At 36.9% G+C, this 24,541-nt stretch overlaps 1 long non-coding RNA gene across 2 annotated transcripts in view; it reads right to left on the bottom strand.

Moving 5' to 3' along the window:
- The window catches only part of LOC148214579 (uncharacterized), a 49,224-nt gene that overhangs the window by 9,450 nt on the left and 15,233 nt on the right, over window positions 1-24,541 (bottom strand). For both annotated transcript variants that reach the window (XR_015797822.1, XR_015797821.1), the window contains one exon: window positions 8,634-8,805. This is a non-coding gene — a long non-coding RNA (uncharacterized LOC148214579). The remainder of the gene's footprint in view (window positions 1-8,633; window positions 8,806-24,541) is intronic.

The raw sequence follows: 24,541 nt of genomic DNA, 5'->3' as shown, positions 1-24,541 counted from the left end.
TTCTCTGTGACACTCTATGGAAGCAAAAGCAGGACGAGTATTGATGCTTTTGAACTTTGGTGTTGGAGAATATTCCTGAGAATACTGTGGACAGCCAAGAAAAACAAATGGATCATCAAAGAAATTAACCCAGAGTTTTCACACAAGACTCAAATGATCAGGATCAAAGTATCCTACAAAGTATCCTACTTCAGATACATTATCTGAAGACCCAGCTCTCTAGAGATGGCTGTAATGCTGGAAAAGTAGAGGGAAAGCAAAGAAGAGGACAACCAGCAGCAAGGACAGTGGCAATGGGTACATCTTTGGAAATACTGAAAGACCAAGTTAAGGACAGATCATTATGGATAAAATCTATCTATGTGGTTATTAAGAATTGAAACCAACTTGATGACACATAATCAGTCAATCAATCCAACTGGCTAGGTGGCACTGTGAAATCAGCCAGCTTGCTACATTTGATTTCAATTTTTTTTTTTAAAGTCTTGATCTGCTACTAGTCAGGCATGAACAAGCAGAGTAGAGTGGAGAGATATACAGCCTGAGGTTCCAAAGCTATGTATTCTTGGAAGTTTTGGTATAGCATCCAGAACCGTCCAGAAATTGCCAGAAAATTGTCATTTTTAATATGGTAGTAAGGGCTATTATTAAATGCACAGTAAGTAATCATTAACTCTAATTAATTGTATTTATCTTTAATTTTCTTTAAATAATATAAATATCAATTGATAATTGAGTTCCCTTTAAAAAATATAACCACAAACATTCAGTTCAGTTAGTTTTTATTGTTTATTGCTGCTGCAATTCAAATACCAAATAAAACTGACAGGTCCACAGGTTTTCCATTTTTTTTAGAACATAGGTTACCAGTATTGGCCATTTAAGAACTAAAATATAACCAATAACTTAATTCATCTAAAACAAAAAGAAAAAAAACCAATGCCTTGAAGAATGATAAGTGGTAGTTTAAAATAGATTTGCTCTCTCTCCAGATGATGTCAACTGATTGCAATCCTATGCAGATGAAACAAAATTCCATTGGGATAATGAGTTCTTTATCTAAATGTCACAGATTTTGTAGTGCAATTCTGATAGACTCAAAAAGAGCCCTGATTGTTTAGAATATGGTACTAGAATATGGTGCTTTTACATACAGAGACAAAGCTGAGACCTCTTTCTTTTTAACTGATTTTTTTCCTGATAAATATGGGAAAACACAAATAGAAGATAGCAAGTATGGCTCCCCTGTTAAACCCATAAATAAGGCAGGCAACTGAAAAAAAAAAATCTGGAAATCTCCACGAATCTATCTATACATTGTGCTAAGCCCCAACGTGGTTTGTTTGGCTTTGTTTAGCTTGATGCATAGTGTGCCATTGTGATTTCTAAACTATAGCTATGACTTAGCATCAGGACCGGCTTAGGCTAAGGCCAAGTAGCACTAGCCTAGGGCACCAAACTTAGGAAGCATCAATGCTATTCCTCCTTCCAAATCATTCTAAAAGTGCAAAGCTTTGCATCAGTGGGATGTGGCACCATCAGTCAATGTAAACTCTTGAGTTTAGCATGATGTGTAAGCCTAGTCAGTTGTGGTTTATTCAACAAACTGTGGTTAAACAAACAACAATGCATGCATCCAGTTACTGTTTTCAAGGAAGCTAGTCAAATACTGCAAGTGGCTATGAGCAGCAATGGTTCATAGAGCATTATTCCCAGCACTGGGTATTCAGAGCGATATTGTCTTAACAGAGGAGTTCAACTGTGCATTCATGGAAGAAACCATTTCAAGCATCTGATCCGCGAAAGGTCCCAAGTTTTGCTTTATTAAATAAGATTAAATCATATTCGTCTCTTGAGTTGTCAGGTCCTCAGTAAGCAAGGAATTGCAGTGCAGAAGTGTACTTTGATGAAATGATAATTGAGGAGTTAACAGGGATTATAGCACTCTGCCTGCTGCCAAGATTCCTTGTATTTCAAGACCTTCTAGGGTCATATAGACTCACAGTATTTGCCATGGTTTCTCCCACCCAGCTAAAGCCTGCAGGAATAAAAATGACAATGCGGTATTAAGGGTCAACCAATCTCATCAAAGCTTAGAAGACTTAGCATAAAACAAAAAAACATGTCTGGCTATGAGACAAGCAAAATTTAGGAAAAAAATCTAGGTTAACATTTTTGTGTCATAAAAGTGAAGATTATTCATCTCATCTTGGCTGACAGGCCAACAAGCTTAGTCTTGGACCTGAGACAGAGCAGAGGTATAACTCAAGCTGATGCAAAGTCAATTACTTGAGAATACAAACAGATTTAGCTTTCAGCAGTTTTCTTGTGGGTTTCTTTTTATTTCTTTAATTTAACTTAATTATTAGAATCATTTTTATATATTTTAAAGTTCTTTGCTAAGGATTATATCATTATCCTAGTTGAATGCAACTGAATATATTTTAAGTCCCTTCAACGCTGTGATGAAATACAGCCATGAAATTGAAAGCAATTTGACAAAATAAAGCAGAGATGGGTCTAGATCTCTACTGGTGGATGTATGAATTGTTACCTGAAATTTGTAACAAAATATCGATTGTGATTTAGAAGACTTTGCCAATTGCCAAATATAGCAACATAAACAGTTATCCCCCAACTTATCAAATATTAGGAACTATTTCAAAAACTTCATTCTCTCCTGCCCCAATTATATTGCTGAAAAAGAACATTTTTGCGAAAACCAAGACATCTCTGACAGGGGTAGCAAACTTTTGACAAATGACTGGGTTAATGATGCAGAATGAGTAGCCCTGACATTTTCAAATACCGGATAGGAGAGGCAGAACTGAGAACAAATTAGGGATATTTCTTAGGTTTAAAAGCACCATCAGCAATGCTAAGGCAGCTTTCATTTTCTTTTTTAAAATATATAAAAGAGAAAAAGAAATCTGAAGGAAACACAGAGGCTTATTGCATAGGTTTATTGAATCAAAGTTTGAATACGGTTGTTCCTTTAATAAATTTCTCAATTCCAGCACAACTAATCAAAGGTACATATCACTGATCAACATGATTTTCCCAACTAATGTAAGCAAAGGCTATTTAAATGAGTAATCAGATAGTTGCAAATTTGTATCATGCCTTCTTGATTCCAGAAGGATTTCCCATTGTGGAAAAGAGGGAAGTGAGGGAAGTAACAGGCAAAAGCAGGAAATAAAATAGTGAACTACATTACATACAAACTAGTTACACACGTCACATACTTATACAGCTTACACATACATATACCCAGAACTCCTCTTCATCTCCTATTTTATAGCCTGAAAGTGTTGGACTCTGACCCACTGATTTTCATCAACTTTGTCATGGAATATTGTTACAATTTTAGAAAACAATGTGGGGATGGGTCTATCTGTTCTTGGGAAGATTATTGATCGTGGAAATTTATGTCCTGACTCCTGGCATTTTGTTCTTGATCTTCTCTTGGTCTCTGGCACATCATTATTTTCACTTACCCCAGCATGCTGTTGCATTTATATGCACCTGTGCATTCAGATGTACTATATGTCCTACATTAGACTGAATAGTTTAAGTTCATTGTACATCATGATACTGGAAAAGGTTATTTGCTGAACAAGCCTGCAAAGAGGTTATATTCCACTGAAACATGGATTTTCTCTAGTTCAGCTAGCCCTTGTTTTTTTCATATGGAGTAACCTACCAACACCCATCCTCTAGATCCTTATGAAAAAAAATATGAGTTTCTTGTCAAAAGCAAATCCAGATGTTATTGTCCTATACCTAATAGAAGGACATTTAAGGCCTGTTGAACTAATAAAGATGTCATACGAGACCAGAAGATTTTAAAGCATTTAACATACACACAGATACACATAAACATGTATAGATATCTACATACCATATCTATCTATCTACCTATCTATCAATCAATCAAAGTTTTCATAGGCCAAAAAAGAGAAAAAAGAAAAAAAAATCATGGTTGATATAAATTTTAAAAAACTAAAAAAAGAAAAGAAATAATGAAAATAGGTGCATAGGGGTGTATGTATATGTATATATAAAAATCAGAAAAATCAGGAATTAGAAGTGAAAAAAGCTTATATATATATTCATATTCATATATATATATATCAACAACAGATATATATATCAACAAAAAGAATCCAAAAATCCATTGGAACTCCTGACGGGGGGGATACTGAAATAAAAATACAGAAACTCTACCCCCAATAAGCAATATAACAGTAAAGAAGACATTAACATTTCCATTATTCTTTTATCTGAGATGATCCTGCAACAATAAGCAGTAGCTGAGTTTGCTTGCTTGTTTGTTTGTTTGCTTGTTTCTAAGATTTGTATGGCTGCCCATCTTAAACGACTCCGGGCAGCTCACAAGTTATAATTTTTGTTTTCAGAGAATGTATTTATTGATTTAAATTCACATACCACCATCATCTCCTTTTTTTTATACAACTATTCTTTTTTATTAGTTAAGTAAAACATGCAAGCAAAAAGAAAGGATTTTGAAAGAAAAACTTAAAAAGCAAAACAAAAAACATTAAATTATATATTATAAAAAGGTAGCCTCTCTCTTTCCCCCCCCCCCAGCCACTAATTGCTACTTGAATACTTTTTATACTTTATTTGAACGTTACTACTCATTTCTGTTTGGATCATTTTAATTGTTGTGATGATGATGATGATGATGATGATTCTGAGTTATAATTTTTTTTCACATTGATATCAGGGGTAAACAAACAAACAAAAAATCACTGGAAAAAGAAAAAAAAGAACTGATTTCTTTTGGTTCAGTTCCAAACAAGCAGCTCCTGTAGGCAAAGATCTGGAAAAAAAATCATTATCTTCTTTCCTTTGCATTCAAGAGTTTGCACTCGCAGTGACAAATATGGAATAAGCTTCTGTACTGTAGATCTCAATAATGGAACTAAGTATTTGAACCAATGGAAAAAGAGACCCACACAGTAAACAGCTTCAATTTTAAATTTATATTCCAGCTCCAGTGATAAAATGGCAAATATAAAGCTTTTGGGGAAAGTTGTTATAGGCTGGTCTTTCTGGCCAGAATTGTGCCAATATGTTTTTTCAAATAAAATTGTTCCTATTGAACACATAATAATAATAATAAAGTCTGTGGAGTATCTAATGAATATAATGCAAGACATAGATGCAAAGTGTTATAACTATATGAAGGACATCGTTTGAAAAATCACATATATTTCATCATTTGCCTTTACAGCATGACATAGGTCACAAACAAACTCTTGCCTTGTCTGTTATTTCTTGCACAAGAAAAGGTCAAGATCTGTTCTCTATCATCCTAAAATGGATGATAAGGAAAACCTGACTAATGAAAACAGCATTTCAGCAATAGCAATTATCCAGGGGCAATTACCCAGAAAGGTGGTGGGCTTCCCTTCACTGAATATGCTGAAGCAGAAATTAGACACCTGTTTCTCAGAGATGCTTTCATATGGATTTGTCAGCCCTTCGAGATAGGCCAGGTCAGGAAACAGACACTACAGGGACTACTGGAACTCTATTTTATTGTTGTAGGGTATAATAACAGGGCCTTATTTTGAGTCTCTTACTCACACTTCCCTATTTACCGTCCCTTTATCTGCTGTTTTATCCACCGCTTTTTATCTGCCACTTTCATATCATTGTTATAGCTTGTCATTTTTAAATCCAAATCCAAAACAGCCAGATTCTCAGTTCTATCCTCTTCTATCTCCTATTTTAAACCCATTTTTATGGTAGCAGGCAGTTTTAAAAGAAATTTCTGAGTGCATTGTTCCTAAATAACTTTAAATTCTTCCTTTAAGAAGTAATTTCTTAAATACTTTTCTCCATTCTGTACAGATGGTCCCCTACTTATGAACAGGTTATGTTCCAAGAGGCTGTTTGTAAGTCCATTTTATTCATAAGTCCAACCAAGTAAAAAGTAAAAAGTAAAAAAAAGAAGAAGAGGCAGGGCAGCGGTGTGGGCAGAGGAGCCCTATCTTCTGCTGCCAATGCATCACCAGGTGAGGCAGGAGAGGGGATGGTAATGGAGGAGAGGGGAGCAAAGGATGAACCGGTAGGGCATGGCATGCTCTGTTGCCGGGTGAGGCAGGAGACCACCACCCCTCTCCCCTGTCCTCTGCCATGCTCCCTCTCCTGCCTCACCCAGCAACAGAGCACGCCATGTAAACTAACCTTTCTGGGAACTCCAACACCAATGCAAACCTCCAATGCAAACGGAAGGCGGGAGAAGGTGGGAAGGTATGCACACTGCATACTAACCCTTTCCTGCCTTCTCCTGACTTCCGGTTCCAACTTCCAGCCCGGCTTCTGGCCTGACTTCTGGTTTTGACTTCTGGATCCATCCATTGTTCGTATTGGTAAAAGTTTGCAACACGAAAGTTCACAAGTAGGGGACTGTCTGTATTAATGGGTCTCTTCTCCTTTAATTCAAACCTTTAGTTCTTTCTGGTTGCCTCTAGTGTCTAGCCTTCAAAGTCTCCTCTTATCATGTTTTCTCTAATCCACAACATTTTTCCCCTGGAAGATTTCTTACACTTAGATTCAAAATCTTCATATATATTTTAATAGGATTTTAAGCAAACTACAGGAAGGATTCTTATAATTAATTTTCAAATCTTATTTCCAATCCAACTGGCCCCTTAGTCTGTTTGTAACGTTCCAAAACCAACATTCTAATCACCCTTTACTGTTTATTTCAGAATTATTTTTTTTTAAGTTCTTAAACTTAAATGAAACTGAAGGAGAATCACCTGTTCTGATGAAATGTGTCATTCTGAAGGTTCTTAATGTCCAAAAGATAGTTAACAAGCTATTTCCACAAGTGATTAAGAAAGGAAATGGGTGAATCCAGTGTCCGTTTGAAGGCTCCGAACTGTGGCCTGGGCAAAGCTGGCTCTCCCTCAGCTCCCAGAGCTCTAAAACCCACTGGAGACTGCTATTTTACAGTCTCCTCACAGGGAGACTCTGTGTGGAGCACATATGGGCTACTCCAGGTCCTGCCCTTTACCCAGAGAAGGATTTTGAGGTGCTGATCCATTTGCTGGCCCCTCGATCCGTTGTGGTCGTCGGCTCCGCAAAAAGCAGAGCTGTCTGCAGTCTGCCATTGTTTCCCCATAAGTCAACTTCATATCAACTAAGAGGCTTTAGAGGATCCTACAGCTTGGGAAGCTGTTGCTAAGTGCTTTAAAGATCAATTATGAAAGTAAAACTCAATTGTCCCACTTCTTCTTTAACTAGGTGGTTAAACTGAGAATAAATGTTGCACCCACAAATCAGTTTTGCCTTTATAATAAATGGGACTTTTCTGTACTTCTGTACTTTTCTGTACTACAGAGATGTGTTAATGTCAATTTCACTTTTGCTCTTTATAGGTTTTGAAAGGGATTAGATACTAAGGTGCAGTCAGTAGTGGCCTTCCCAGAGCAGGAGCTAAGTGCTCAAAATCCTTTAGCAGTGAAATTGAAGGAGAGAAGAAATAGTAGTTACTGTTTTAATCAGGAAACGAAAGAAAGCAAGAACTTCTATTGAGGATAATTTTTATTTACTTATTTATTTTTTGCAGCTCTGAGGCAAATACTTGGAGAGTGTTAGGAAAAAAACACTGCAGGGAATCATCCTCTTTCCACACCTATAGGCAAGGGCTTTCACATAGTTGTTGTCACCCCTCAACCCTCAGAAACAGATTGAAAGCAATCCATGATTGTTTTCATTTCTGCCTTCTTGAAATGCTAAGAACAAGCAGCAAAGGTTCTGGCCCACTCTGAGCTTCTATATGTCCTGCACCAATATATTCCCTCATCCTCACTCCACCCAAAAGTGAAAGGGAGGGACTATCTGTCTGGTGTTTTGCACTTCATCTTGGTCAGTGCTGAAGAGAAAGGGAAATAGATGCAATGTTTTTTAATTTCAGCCGTTTTATCTAGGCAACTATGGGGAACTGCAAAGCTATTGAGCTAACATTTCCCTTACAGGAATTGAAGCTCAGAAGCTGAGGGGAGGGGTAAGGAAAGAGTTTCTTCAGTGGGTTCAGAGTTTCTCATACATACATACATTCTAGTCATTTCAGCTATACCACAGGTGACCCAGAAATAAATAATTTCAGATCTATAACACTGCTGAGATCTTGAGAATCAGAACAGGTCTCAAATTGGTGTAGAATCCTTGTTTGGGAATTTCCTATGAATCACCTGCAACACAAGCACTAAATTTCCTATTTAGGAGTTTTCAAGGCAAATAAACCTAGGAAACAAGAACCACTAGGGACTTTTGGAAAGATCTTTATTGCTAATAGAGTGTTGTAAACGAATCTTGAAAGTCTGTCAAAGCAATTCTTCAGTTCAACTTATACCTAGTGTAATGAAGGCAGAGTTACTTGGAGTCTCTTTCTCATGTTTTCCCCTCTCCCCTAGACCCAGGAATCTTTTTTGTAATGGCCCTGTTTCCTCCTGTAATGATCTTACTTCCCTCTTTCATGTTTTTAGGGTCTGTTAGAAATTCCATCACAGAGATTTGTAATTCCTTAATTCAAAGATGTGCTACATGTATACGTAACCCTAGGCATGGGCAAAAGGTGGATTAGTAGTCACCTCAGCAGATAGCGTTTACACTGCTCCTGAATCAGCTCCTCGCCTTGTGACTCAACACTATCGTCTCTTCTGATCAGCTCTGCCATTTACTTCCAATGCAGCTGTAGTACAAGTAGAATCATTTTGAAGATAGGTTTTGCAGATCTGCCGGAGCCTGATGTTCTAAGGTCAACTGTGTTCAGAACAGAGAAATAGAGAAGAAAGGACCAGAAATCATGGAGGCATTTTTCAAAAGTGTAACCTGGAAATAAAAACTCATCACCTATTTCAGAACAGCTGAAACCAGTTCTGTTCCTTCTTAATTCATGTTATGTAAGGCACATCAAGAGCCACAAGTGGCTATTTCCTTGTAACATGTGCACCATTGAGAAGAGAGGAATGTAAGCAGAAGGATAGTGGAAGACAGTTTTAGGATTCTGCAGTGGGTGGTTGCTTGAAATGCCTCTTGTGTGGCTTGGCCATCATTAATCAAAACCTGAAGGGCATTGCTGCAATGTGCAGATCTGAAATTTCACCTCACTGCGCACAGTGTAATTACTATTGCTGCATTTGGCTTTCATTAAAGCAAGAGGGAAACCTTTTATTACTCATCTAATAGGATAAAATCTGGGAGGGGGAGACACTTTTTAATACAAGGCTTTCCCATTTCTACTGGCATATTGTTTTAATTCTCGTTACATGTTAGGCACATAAAACACTTTGAACTGAAACCAATACTATTGAGAATGTTTTGGAACTTCATATAATTACTTCATGCTGTCTTCATGTAATTATTGTGCTATTCTGCATGCACAGATTTATGTTAATATCCAAAAACTCTGAATGAAAACAGTTATGCACTGTTTTGATCACTCTTGTGATCAAGCGAGACACGCATTGAATAAAAAACATTAAATACATTTTGTGGCACTTGTTCTTCTGGACTATGGTCCAGTTCTTCAGATATTTGGACTTACACAAGTACAATTCAAAAACATGGTCTGGTTTAGTTTGCTTGTTTCTGTATATACCATTCTTCATCAGAAATGATCCATGGAGGTTTACAACTTTAAAAAATCTTAAAATGAAAATGAAAACAGAAGTATAATACATAATAACTAGGTCAACAGAATGAGGCTCAAAATAACATTTTTCTTGGCTCCTAAAATACATTCTAGCTGAATTTCTCTGATGAGAATTACACAATTGGGTGCCAAGGCCAAAAATGCCATCCCTGGGCCACTAATTTACCTGATTTCTAATAATAGGAAAGTCTGCAGAGACTGTCCTCAAACAACTTTAATATCTGGACAAACTCATATGACAGTATGAATTCTTTATATATCAAGACCAAGTCCTCTAGCACAGGGTTCCTCAACCTTGGTGACTTGAAGATGTGTGGACTTCAACTCACAGAATTCTGGGAATTGAAGTCCACACATCTTCAAGTCTTGATATATAAAGAATTCATACTGCCATATGAGTTTGTCCAGATATTAAAGTTGTTTGAGGACAGTCTCTGCAGACTTTCCTATTATTAGAAATCAGGTAAATAAGTGACCCAGGGATGGCATTTTTGGCCTTGGCACCCGATTGTGTAATTCTCATCAGAGAAATTCAGCTAGAATGTATTTTAGGAGCCAAGAAAAAAGTTATTTTGAGCTTCATTCTGTTGACCTGCTCTAGCACTTTCAAGGTCAACCCCATCACCTAGAATTGGTCTTGAAAATTAACTGGCAGCCACTGGAACTCTTTTGGTATTGGTGAGTTTATGTTCCAGACTCATAATTTCCTGTTATGCTAACTTCATTTTCTTCATTATTTCAGTGAAATATTAGAATGAGATGCACACTTATACTAACATATAACATACTTAAAGGCCTGAAGCTGTTTCTTAACTAATGTACCCTAATAATTATTAGCCTCATCAGATTATTTTGTCCCAATTCCATTTCTACCAAGTTCATGGTCTTGTTTTTCATCTTCCATGCTCAATCTTTCACTGAGCCCTTGTTGAGAGGACCTAGCTGTAGCAGATGACTTTTTGGAATCTTCATGATTTGGGGGGCTGATGGCACAGTGAGTAGATAAATCTTTAAAACAAGTGAACACATCAAACAGTTGGGCAAGTCCAACTTTTTCTGTAGGGTTTGGGGGAGGTGTTTAAAACTATTTTTATGCTTACATTGCAGTTTACATACAATTTCACTACAATCCAATTCAGCAATACAATTTGAAGGGGGTCTGTAGGGCAAAATTTTAAAAAAAGCCATTTAGCATTATGAAATTAAGCAAGGTTCCCAACCAAGTGTGTCCACAAAGGGTCAAAAATATCAAGATGGCAATTGTAACTATGTGAAGAAAGCTCCAACCCTTTTTACCTACTGTATGCCTCTCTGTGACACACATAAAAAGGGCAGAGCTTCAATTGTGTGGTTGTAAACACCATTTTGACTTTTTTTTTTACTGTCCCTGGTGACCTGCTCCCATCCCATTGAGACCCCATGGAAGAAAAAAGAAATAAATAAATTCTTCTTCTACTTGTTTATATTCACTATGGACTTAAAGAAACACAAATATTTTGGTTTCATTTAATAGTACAAGTAATTTTAAAATATTGTAGTTGCCCCTCAGAGTCTTTGTAAATAGAACTAATAAATTAAAAAATCTTAGTGAAGAGCAAGATGCTAAAATTCAGTAAAAAAAAACTTTCCCTTTTAGGGTTTTTAAAAGATATTTTGTAGGAAGAATTCTTGTAATTTATGAATCAGATTTACTGTGCTACTTTTCAGATATTAACTTTGTAGAATTCCCCTTTCTATTAATGAGATATTACAAGTAAATTTGCTTTTTGCTTATTGGATATTTGTTTCAAAGGCTGTGCTTGGAAAATCTTCATATGAACAACCTAGGCTGCTGTTTTTAATGCCAAAACCCAACTAAATTGCTCTGGTTTTAAGGAACTGGGTGGCATGGTAGAGACACATGACTTATTCTTTCTTTAAAAACCATGTATTGCTAGATGACATAATTACAACACAGTTCTTTTATATAGAAAGCTGTTTCAATAAGAAGTAAATAAATATCTGACAAGTTCAATGCTCAAAAGTTTCAACATATACAAAGTGAGGAGTTTCAACTCACAATATAGAGTGCTGAAAAAGAGTAAGAAATATTAAGCTAAAGAAATTAGAAAAGTTTATACCACCACTATTCAGTATACTTCTCCATACTTTTCTGTCATTGCAAACTATCCTTGCTTTCACCACTTCTATTACTTCATACACTGCTTTTTGTTCTTTAAACTTCTTACCTCTTTCTTTTTGAGGATATCATCAACTCTGTCCCACCTCAACTTTCTTGGTCTGCTTCTTGACCCATTCATTTACTTTCATATATTGTTTTGTAATTTGATCTCGTTCTTTCTCTATCTGACCAAACTACAGTAAACTTTTTTCATACTGGTGACTTACTTTTGTATTCAATCCAGAATCATTCAGCATCCATTCATTCTTGAACCTATCTCCTCCTCCTCCTCCTGTCTTTCCTAAGTACCCCATTCCCCCATTCCCACTCCATTTAACTTGCTTTTATGTTTCTCCTGACATACCCAACTTTCACTTCTATGTGAGGTGGGAATGAGAACACTCTTACACACTGCCATTTTTATTTCTTTCAGCATTCATTTCTCCCAAGAAATCAAACAAACTATTCATTACCTTTTTCCTAGCATTTGGACATCTTAAAATTTCAGAATTAATTAATTTTCCCAAATCTTCTAGACATTCTGTAAGGGTACTTTCATCTATTTGCTTGGTTTTTTCATACATATGTATATTTGCACTCATCCATTCATCTCACTGCATCATACAGTCTAACATTTGCTGTAAATTATTCAAATTCTCTGCCAACAGGATGGCATCATCTGCATACAAAGTACATATACCTTCATATCCCCAGCCAACATATTTAATGTCACGACAGACACTACATTTGTCTATAAATATACAACAACCAAAGTGACATCTCATAACCTGATATTACTCCCTGCTCAGTGTTGAACCATTCAGTAAGAATTCCACTTATTTTCACACCTGCTTTCCTTCCATCATATACTTCTCTTACCCATTCAGCAATTAACTTTTAACTCCATATTTGTGCAATATATGCCATAACTGAAACCTATTCACTTCATCATGCACTTTTTCTAAATCAATAAACATACATTTGTCCACAAAAGTTTAGATGTGGTGGATGTTGACAGGCTTTCCTTTAAGAAATTGGAATATTTTCCTCTATGAATGAGATACAGGCTGTGTTTGCATGACACGCTGAACCACAAACTAACCATATTTTAGCCTAATATGTTTTGTGAACCCAGGCTGTACAATTAGTTTCTATTCATATAAACCAAGAACATGTGATTGAGTTATAAGAAGCATGTTATAAAATCCCAGCCACAGACCATTGATCCATTCAGCTCAATATTGCTTACTTGACTATCACTAGTCTCTCACATCTCAGAACTTTTCCCCATCACTTGACTAGTTTATTAACTGAATATGCCACAGATTAAATGTAGAATCTTTTGCGTGCAAAATATAAAGCATGGTAGATCTTCCATCAACTTGTAAGCAAATGTCAATTTTGCTTTTGCTTTAGATCTCATTGTTCTAACTATTGTTGTTGTTTAGTCGTTAAGTCGTGTCCGACTCTTCGTGACCCCATGAACCATATTGCGCCAGGCCTTCCTGTCCTTCACTGCCTCCCTGAGTTTGCTCAGTTTCATGCTCATTGCTTCAGTGATGCTATCTAACCATCTCATCCTCTGCCGTCCTCTTCTCCTTTTGCCTTCAATCTTTCCCAGCATCAGGGTCTTCTCCAAAGAGATCTCTCTTCGCATTAGGTGGCCAAAATATCTGAGCTTGAGCTTCATTATCGATCCTTCCAATGAGCAATCAGGGTTGATTTCCTTTAAGATTGACTGGTTTGACCTCCTAGCAGTCCAGGGGACTCTCAAGAGTCTTCTCCAGCACCACAGTTCAAAGGCATGTTCTAACTATAGGTTTCTTTCAATCAATTTTTTCAACAGTTTGCAAAAGTTACACAAAAATTCTTATGACTTTTCATACACGTTTTTCTAATTTTTCTTTCTACAAAATGTACTTTTCCTAAAGTGCCCTCTTTCTTGAACAGAATGTATTTTTGGTCAGTATCTCAATTTGGTTTGCACTTTCCCCTTGTATACTGAACATATTTCCTTAATATAAACATTTATAACATTGAGAATCTCATCATAAAGTTCTGAAAATTATGGTTTTCAATTTGCAAATGTGTTCTTTTGAACATAAAAAGAAACTGGATTGCAGTTCTTACTGTTTGATTAAGCATGCTGGTAATTTTGTGTTGTAGCTCAATTATTTTGGGCTGCCTGTATAAATTGTAGCTCTTGGTGGATTCACTTGAGTTAGTTCTTCTAGACATTTCAGTAAAGCAAGCGGCAAACTCCTGAATTAGTATTTTTTGTTTTATCAATAGAAAAGACAAAAAACACATAGGTGTTTGTATAAAAAAACATGAATCATTTATCTCCGATTTCCTTGTTACTGTCAATATAAAATTTACTCCCATAAGGTGCTTTGAAAAGAAATTAAATAAATGAATGGAGGTTATTAAGTGTCACTTTAGTATCCCATCACAGTGTCTATATAAACTTATTCAGCTGGATGTCAGGATATTGTTTGTGTTTTATAGCCCTTCTTATGGGCTCTGAGAGAATGACTATTGCAAGCAAATTCTGGATAAAGCGTTTTTTACTGATCCAGCAAATAAAAATAAAAATCTTCTGTTTTCTATTTAAATACAGTAAGTCTAATTGAAATCAGGAGACTTTTTGTGATGGAGTTGTATATGGGAAAACAGACTTAAGCATCTAGAAAATGCCTCCTCATGGAAATCCACATTCTTAATATTATGATTTATCTAATTACTTAGCAAAATAGATTTTATTTGCTGCCCATGTAAGTTGTTACTGGTGCTTCAAGTCTGTCTCATTTAAACTTGCATACCCTGGCTCTCACATAGTATCCCTGGAAATAATACAAGCTATTTTTTAAAAAGCCTTTAATCTCCACAAAATTAATCACTCATTATTTATGTCCACATTTGTAGTCCAAAAGACAAAAGGGCATTTTCATAGTACTCTGGCTGCAGAAGTTCCTAGATTCTTATGGAATGATAGAGTGGAAAATGAAATAATTGTTAGGCTTTAGGTCTTCCATGTATTGAAAGTAACGTTGGGATGATGTCAGAAGAAAGTTCTTCCCTCCTCCCCCTATGAAAAAAATATGGGCTGATGGCTTACTCAGTCAAAAGTGTTAGGGCTGGGCTATCTGGACAGTCTCACCAAAAGACACGTTAATATTTTCCAATTTTTTTTTGGAAAAATTAAAGAACCCATCTCAAGGCAATATTCCCATATCTATTTCTTATCTTAGAAATACTTTGATGCTCTCTACAAAGCAGAAATATTTCCACTCTAAAAGACTAACTGCTTTAGTGTAAAAGGCTAATTTAAATAATCTAAATAGTCTAAATAATTTTAGACATGTAAATACATGTCTAAAAATATGCTCAATTGATGGTATCTGACATCTCAGGAGTGTCCACAGGAAGGGGGGCCCAAAAGCCATTATGGTGGCCACAATCACATGTAAAAAAAAGAGGTGTGGCTTTGATGGCAGAATTGTGGCCGCCATGTTGACTTTTTTGACCTGTACACACCCTTGGACTATCCGATAATCTGGAAGTAGAAAAAAGACTGTGTGCACACTCACATGTGTGTGGGAATCAGATATCCAACCTAAACAACTATCTTAGTCCTTGTGGCCAAAGCAGTACAGTACTCAGATTTTGGAAAAGAATACCAAAAGTATTAAAATGGCTATTAAAATCCTCTAGTCAGCATGAAACTACACAACTAGGACAAAAAAAAAAAAAATCTGTACAGACCTCCTTACACTATATCGTAACAGAATACAGAGGAGGGGGAATATATTTGATCAATACATTATCTGAAAGTCCTGGCACCCAGAGTAACAGATTTGCTGAAGTCAAACTGGGCTGGGATAAAGCCAGCCTGCGCAAGCCTCTATGAAGGCAAAGTGAGACTTAAGCAGAAAAGGGTCTGAAAATCACTGACAGTGAACAAACTAACTTTCCATGTCCTGGTCATTTTAGCTAGTTAATTTATTTAGGAAAAGGCAACCTGATGTCCTCCAGATGTCTTGGTCGGCACTACATCTCTCATTTTTAGAATGACCAACTATAAAGGATTTTGGAAGGTGTGGTCCAAAACATTTGGAGGCTACCAGATTATTTTCCCCTAAATAGTCATTACTATTAAATCATTAAATAGTCTTCTTTCTCCATTCTGTGTTTTGTTTTTTAAAAAATGAGTTTAAATCAGTGATGACTAACCCACGGTTTGCAGGCCATAACCCACCACCACCACTTTTTTTCTTTTGAGCCCTCAGATCATACCATGATTTCCCACTGTTTTCTAGCAGAAAACTAAAGAAATAAAGTGCACCATGTCTTCAGATAGCTTAGTGCACCTTAACAGTAGCAAACAAAACAAAACATCGAAAAAGATGCAACACCTTCAATTAGCACAGCCCATGTATGTGTTATCATAACATCACTGCCCCATCCTCTGCAGCCTCCAGACACTGTAAGAAGAAAAATGAAATCTCCTGCAAAATAAATAATCAAACCCACATATCTAGAAAGTAAGTACTATATGTTTCTATGCAAGTGGGCTAGCAATCCCTTGTCTCTGATTCGCTATCGTTCCACAAAAAGACTATGCTAAAATATAAGGTTAACAAAATTCTATCATGCAGATGAATGATAAAGGAGGAACAACCCATACCATGTGTACTTTCTGAACCTATAGTTCACCCTTCAGAATTATCTGTACATATTTCATATTTGTTTATTTGTTTCTATATCACCAACTCTACATAGACTGTTGATAGTTTACAAATTACTAAAACTTCAAATATAACATGACTACCAAATTAAAATTATAATAAATTCCTTCTACGCTGACCACTCCTGGCAATATTATAGATAGAATCTTCTTCAAAACTGTTCCAATTTAATTCTTTTCCTGAAGGCCATTAGGGAGGGCTCCATCCAGGTGTCCAGGGACAGGATGTACCAAAGGGAGAGAGGATATACAGAGGAACGAAATTCCCTTGCCCCTCTCCCATACCTTTCTTCTTCTGCTACATCTCCCAGAGTTCCTGTCAGCATTACAGGTAGACAGGAAACAAGACCAGATGAGCTAATTCTACTTTATTGTAACGTTACATTAACAGAATCTTACAAGTCTGAAAGTACATCTCTCCCCCTATCTCATTTACAGCCTAAGACTCTAGGGAGGGTCTCTTCTGAGCCTCTTGCCCCACCCATATTTCTACTGCAAGCTAAGCTGCCTTTTATCTGACCGTTCCCTTGGCTGCGTCTCGTTGCCCTCTCTCCCAGGGTCATTCCCACATACCATTACAGTTCCTCAGTAAACCAAGCAGCCACTTGGGATTGGCAAACAGGGAGAGGATGCTGAGAGGCAATCCCATCTACTGCTCTAGCTTTCTCCAAGTTCAACCAGGCACCTGGAGGAACTACCTGCCACATTGCTGGTAACTCTCCAAGTGTCTGCAGGATCCATAAATGCTTGGGAAGGACCAACCTAACTGTAGAGGCCAAAGATAGCAGGGATCTGATCATGGCAAAGGACTCATTCTAAGATCCTCCAGTTTTGTATCACATACCAGTTATTCTAAGGTAAGGACCAGATTTAACATGTGACAGCCTGTGTAGGTCAGGCCAGTACTACATGGGACAAGCTTGTGGTTGGCATGGTGGACATTATCTCCTGAGACTTCTTGGAACCCTCTCCCAGTGCATGTTTATTGAAATCACCTACCATTAACAGGCAGGGAGACCCCAAAATCAGCCCAGCAATTAGGTCCAGGTGCTAAGGTACACAGGATCCCTGGCTTATCCCTTCAGTCCAACCTCACATACAGTCACTTCTGCATACTACCTCAGAAATATGGCCCCTGATCACCAGAAAAGTTTCTCTGAAGGTCATCAGCATACCCCAACCTTGGGATCATGACAGATAAAGGACCCAAAACCTGGAAGGGTAGATTTCCAAGATATCAATATCCCCACCCTTGCCTAGCAGGTTTAAATAATGCATGTTAATAGTGTACTAGCTATGGAATTAGATGGAAGTATCCCTCAAAAAATACAAAAAGGGGTTAATAGTTATTCTTTAAAACAAAAAAGAGCAAACCAATTTCCTGGCTGGGACAAATGAAGTCTAAGTATTTAGCACAAAGGTAGTGCTTGTTCTTTTAAACCAGATAATGACTAAACTTATATCTTTTGGCTTTAATATAATAGGTCTGTAGACTTCAAAATATTGGCACTCATTCTAGTAGCAAAATTTACAGTGGTTCTCATGAGCCTTATTTCCCTTACACGAACAGAATTACAAATAGGTTTTTGTTGTTCAAGGCGGAAAACAATGTTAAACAGTATTATTACAGGGAAGAATTACAAATTAACAACATTGCTTCTGAAAAGGCATTTGATAATTATAAAAATTCAAAATCAGTATTGCTTGTCATCAGATTTTTACACTTGAGAATAATAAAGATCTTCTTTAACATTAATTAAATTCATTCTCCCTCCCTTGGATTTTCCTATGCAGGAAAATCCTATCCCCCTTTTTTATGATGAACAATGATATGCCTAAATAGATTACATGAATCCAGTAGTACCTTGAGATCTGAGTTCCTGATAGATGAACTTCCTCCAATTTTTAATTTTTTAAAATAATTTTATCTGGAATGTTGCTAAGAATGCCAACATCTCTAGAAGTTGGTAACTGTCTACAAAAGATAAGGCCTTACCTCAACTCTGTATTTCCTTCCCTGTCCATTTATGTCTTGCTTTTTAATTAATAGAGAGTAGACTTTAAAAATAGATATATTTTAATATTTTTTCTGTATGCTTTGCTACCGGTATTCTCATTGGTTTTCACTGCTATTTCCTTCCTATTTTGATCTTGTTTCTATGGATTTTGTTTATGGATTTTTGCTATAAACAACCTCAAAAGCTAACGTTGAAAAATGCAGTATGAATAATAAGCATTTGACAAATCTAAAGCATTGTAGTTTTAATGTTACCCAAGACATTATTCCCTTCTTGAGCTTATTCATCTTAGAATAAGTTTTGGGGAAAGATAATAATTACAACTTAAATACTTACAACTTAGATACTTAAAAATCACATTGGAAGAAGTAATTTATTTAAAAATAATGAAGAATGTTAATAAAATAACTTAGCAACTACACTTAGTGTTTTATTTTTGCAGATAGCCTGTTTGTTGTTTGCCTCCCTTAAGTTATCTTAGTTATCTTTGATCTACATATTCTAGATTTATTATTTTTTTTACTTAAAACCATAATAACATGAATACTCAATAACTTAATTTAGCACATTTTGTGTTTCCATCACTAGTTAACATTCAGTTGTCAGGGTGATTCTTTTTCTCCTGGGACAACTTTACTTCAGGTATCAGATGGGAGAAATAATACATCTGAATGTATACTATTCCAACAGCATTTCTATATTATAAATTAGCCTATCAGGAAGAAAAATCCCAATCAGTGCCTAAGATGCCAGTTTTCCAGATTCAGAAAGGGAATGCATAAAGGTAAGACCACCATTGGTATATCATCCTAAGTTGTTAAAAAGCAGTTGAAGCTATTATCTACACTTGTCCTTAGTCAATGCTGAGTTCAGAAATATTGCCAAACTAATCCTTCAGCAAAAATCCAACCCTGACAAGGATCACTTGGAAAGATCTATCAAGAATGGTTGCTTTCCTTACTCACAGTATCTCCAAGTCATTTAAAATAAATTGTAAACAACTTGGATTCTTGCTGAAGGACTAGCTTGTTTGCCCAAGTCAACTCCCGGACACTGGCAAGAGTGCTAGAGTACACACAGTCTGCAGCAGAAGGAGCCAGGTTCAATCCCCTGTTCATTCCAAATAGGAGTGGAAAGACCCATGGTTGAAATTCTTCACAGATGTTGCCATTCAATGTAAACACTGCCGGCTGCATGGATCAATGGTGTGATTCAGTGTAAATCGAACTTTTAACTTCTAATGTGTGTTTCAGATCTGCCTCTCTGGCTCACCTTTTGGCAACCTAGACAATAGGCCCAATTAAAACTATCCAGGATCTGATCCATACCTCCTTGTTGAATGGAGGTAGGGAACAGTAGGTTTGTTGTAACCAAATAATATGTATTAGGGGATTATGCTTATTAAACTGGCTGTGGATTTTTAACAGGGCTCTTTTTCATGATTCCTAAGATTGCAGTGATGGATCTTGTGTAAGCAAACCAGTTTGAAGACCAGCGCCTTGAGTATGAGTCATTATTTCCTCACTGATACCTATCTGGAAGTCTCATTACTTCAGCACTGCAGTATTATTTATACTCTTGTTTATTGTATTTTATTTTGCTGGAACCAAGGTAACAGCTTGTATTTTTGCCCTGGTCTTAAAATATCACTTTAGCACACTGTCATAAAAAGTATCTGAAAACAAGAGAGGAAGAAAAAAAGGCAATTAGTTGTCACCCACTGTTTCTACATCCCACAGCTGTAAAATACAATCGTGTGACAGTTAGAATATCAGTTACTGCTAGAATAATAAATGCCATGCAGTAAATCCTGGACAAAAACCTGTTTTACTTGTTGATGTGTAAATTAAGGCCATGTTTCTTTTCATTCAAGTACTATTACTTTAAGCCACAGAAATACCTCACAGTTAACTTAGAAGTGTTTTCCAATTCTTTTAATTAACAATCCTTTGACATTGTGATATAACTGTGAGTAAGCCACATTTGGGGACAATTGAGATGCAAAACATTCTTTCCACAATTTTATAGGGAAACTGGCAATTAATTCCGCTGGTGAGATGGAGTTAATACTTGAAATGAGTTGAACATTTTGACTTTTTCCATCTGTTGCATAGCCAATGCTAATATTGCTATTTCTCTCTCTGTATCTAAGATGGAGATAGGCTGATTCAGCTGAGGTAAAATTATCAGTGCATCTTATGTTACTTAATGTAAGTTGCAGTTTTATATTCAGGTGGGGAACTTGAATATTCAGTCCTCCAGATGTTAACATCAGTCAGCTTGACCAGTAGTGAGGGATACTAGGTGTAATAATTCAGCAGTATTTAAAAAGCCCTAGCCTGGCCATTTTTTAATAGAAAAAGTATTCATTTGGTGCTCAAAAGACCAGAACAGTCTTAGCGTGAGGGAAATCATCTTGGGGACAGCATTCCAAAATGTCAACATTAAGAAGCCTTTCGATAGGTGATAAAAGTAAGAAACCCAGTTAGAAACATGGTTGTCATGCTTTCTAACTTTTGCATCCTGTTTCCCACAATGAATATTGTAATAAGGAGGTGATCAGTTTAGCCACGTCTATTGGCTGGTAAGGAGGAACTGCCCACTTGCTTACATTCCTTCCTATTCTTTCCCCCCCCACTTATTTGAAGAATTTGTATCCTACAAGCTCCACATGGGATGGCTTTGATGACATTAATTGCAAAAAAATATAAAATGACGCACATTTTATATTGTGCCTATCATATTATGAACCTGCAAGTATAGATAGCTACTTATGCTAATCTGTGTTTTGCTTCCCAATAGTCTGTTGAATAATCCACAGTTAGGTACACTCACAAAATATTTCACAAAATGTTTTATAAATCATAATTTTTGATTCTTCAGAAATGTCTAAATGCTCTTGAATCCAGCTATGACCATTTTTCTGTACCCACCTCTTTGTTTCAACAGATTTGTCTGATAAATACATTTTAAATGATATAATGTATATTCAAAAGAAATAAAACTTGCTATAACAAAATAGAGACTCTGCAAAGTTGGACATTACATTGCCAAAAATATATAGCCGAGAGAAATACAATAAATCCTCAGTTTAGTAAATTGAGATACAATAGTCACTTTTTTCATTCTGACTTAATCCCCATTGTCAATTAAATTGACATTTTACTGCAAATGATGTCATTTATGTCAATTATATATTATGCATACATTGATTGAAATTAGGTTTTCCTGCTTTGAATGGCCCATCAAATCAAGGTTTTACTGTATATGCCTTTATTTTGTAACACTTACTGGTGTATGAAATGATAGCAAACTGATGAGTAGAACAATGCTACTGTGTAAAGCAGCCCTCAAAATAATATTCATTTATTTGATTTATTTATATCTCACCTTTTCCTCAGGTTCTGTATCTTTTACTTTTCCCTCCTATTTTTCTCCACTACAGGAACCCTATGATGAAGAGAATGAGTGATTGATCCAAAACCACATAGTGAGCTTCCATGGCTGAGACTGGACTTTCACAATCTGCATGCTGTCCAAAGTGCAGCCTTCAGTTCCCAGAATTCTCAGCAATAGCTGGGGAATTCTGGGGGTTAATCTTCACTCATCCAAAAGGGACTCAGATTGGGGAAGACATCATTAAACCAACTGAGTTGCTATCCTCAGTGTTGCTCTGGAGTGCATAGAAGAAGGGAGAGTTTCTAGTCCAGTGCTGCATTGCATGCAAAGTATCCTAAATTCAGCCCCTAGAATTTTTATGCTGAACTGAGCATTACATTACACTAAACCACAAATCACAATGGCTCAATTCACCCTTAGTGTTAAGCCACAAAAATAAACACAGATGCAGTTTAGCATAGTATGATGAGGGAAACTACACATCCCTTGTTCCCACTTAGATTTATCCATGGCACAGTCATGCCGTGACAAGACCAATTTCCCCCCTTAGTCCTACAACATTGCCCGTACATTGTCTCCAGCCCACGAGTGAGACAGCCTTAAGTTGTCAATAGCTGCTAGTGGTACAAAAATAATATTTCCCCACTTACTCCAACACCATCAAAGGGCAGCTTCAATATACAGTATATAAAGTCTGTTCCATTCTGCCACCCAATACCTTGGAGGCAAAGGCAGGGGACTAGGAATGGGTGTGATCAGACGTGTGTTTTAGGAGTGTGAGTGGTTATGCTCCCTCTCTTGGATCATTAGCCAGATTCCACTCCAGCCTTTTCTTCCCAGCTTTTGCCCTTTCCACAAGACTGAGTTTCTTTCCTACTCGTCACCTACCCTGCATTTCCAGTTTTGATACCAAATTTTTCCAGGCTTCATTTGAGGAAGAAGAGAGGACACATTAACAGCATGCTGAACTGTATTTTTTATCTTAAGATGCAACAGCCCTGTTGTTTTGCACTGCATATCCAGAAAATGAAGAATGTTGTGCTGGCTTTGCTGGGTATTTGTCAGTTTCTGTATATTTGACGGTTGCACGTTGCAATTCCTTTCCTTTCTCCTCCTGAATTTACAGAGTGGGTGCCCAGCAGCTAGTCAGTTTCGGTTCTCTGGTTATACAAGTCATGGTTAGTTGCACAATCATGACAGGCCCTGCTTCTCTCCTCTCTGAGCTATTTCTGTCTTGGTGTCTTCCCATGCATTTCTTTATTTCCCATTATTTTGACTTCGAAGATACCCAAATGGGGTATGGGAAGAAGCACAGACAAAGCTTAGAGAAGTCCAGGAAGTGTCCTGAAATTAGACCTTCTCCATTCCTGCTGCCTTGCTTGACTGGTAGTTTTCCCCACTGGCTTACGACATGCTGAAAAGGAACCTATCTTCTTGCTCTAATGAATGACACACTCACAAATCAGGATGCCATTCAGCAATGATTTGGCACAGACACAATAGAAGTAGGATAGGGATTGACAATGGGGGCAGCCAATTTTATGCCAACATTGTTTTGAAACAATTAAAGGATGGGTAGATCTCTCTAGCTCAATCGTGGCGGAAAGACTTCAGTGCTTATAATTCTGGGCTAAGGGGACAAATGGTCTGACTTAAGCCCATTGTGCTAGACTACAATGTGATATGTTTATTTTTGCTTTAGCATGTTGTGTGAATTGAACCATCATCATTTTTAAAACAAATTATGACATAGCACAATGTGTAAAGCCAGCTATCATATAAGGCAATTTTCTGACCAGTCATGCCATCTGCTGTTTATGTTACTGGACTATATTGTAATAACGAATTGGGGAATTTGTATCCCAAACACATTTATGAGGTCACGTGATTCACAGAAACATGTGGGAACAATCACATATCATACTACACACATCATCACAATTGTTTTGGTTATTAGCCCCCCTTGGGAAAACATCTAAATGATTTCAGCAAATGTGCAGCCCAGTAATTCCAACTGCAACAAGGTTTATTTACATCTGTTGCAGCCCTTTTCCAATTGTTAAGAAAATCTTAAATAAAGTATTTTGGTTTTGCATTCAGTAGAGTAAGTGCAATATTGGACTCTGGGAAGACCCAGAGGCATTGTCCGCCTTCAAAGTACATCACGCTAGGAAACCAATCTCATGTTGATCAATACTAGTTTTATTCTAAAGCTATAATAACAGAAACTTGCAAATCTGAATGTGCTTCCACCTTGCCTCCTTCCCTCCCTTTATCTTCATGTGAACTACACTGTTTGAGATGTTTACTCAAATTAGTTTCTTGGAATGGGCTCAACTCCTGCTTGTCTGATTGATGCCTTGGTAGCAGCTCTTCCTCCTGTCCTTCAAGGCCACTGCCTATGCCCTCTATAAGCACTGACTGCCAGTTTGCTTTCTTATTTATAAGCTATATTTATGTACCCTATGGGGGCTCAAGGCAGTGCACCTAGAGATGAGCCCTCATCCTTGCCACAACTC

This window comes from Python bivittatus, unplaced genomic scaffold, assembly GCF_059951505.1.
Source record: "Python bivittatus isolate LINGU-HERP-01145 unplaced genomic scaffold, Pbiv_v1 ctg000610_np1212, whole genome shotgun sequence".
Lineage (NCBI taxonomy): Eukaryota > Metazoa > Chordata > Lepidosauria > Squamata > Pythonidae > Python > Python bivittatus.
Note: the sequence above shows the minus strand (reverse complement) of the source record. Positions and strands in the feature narration are given on the sequence as shown.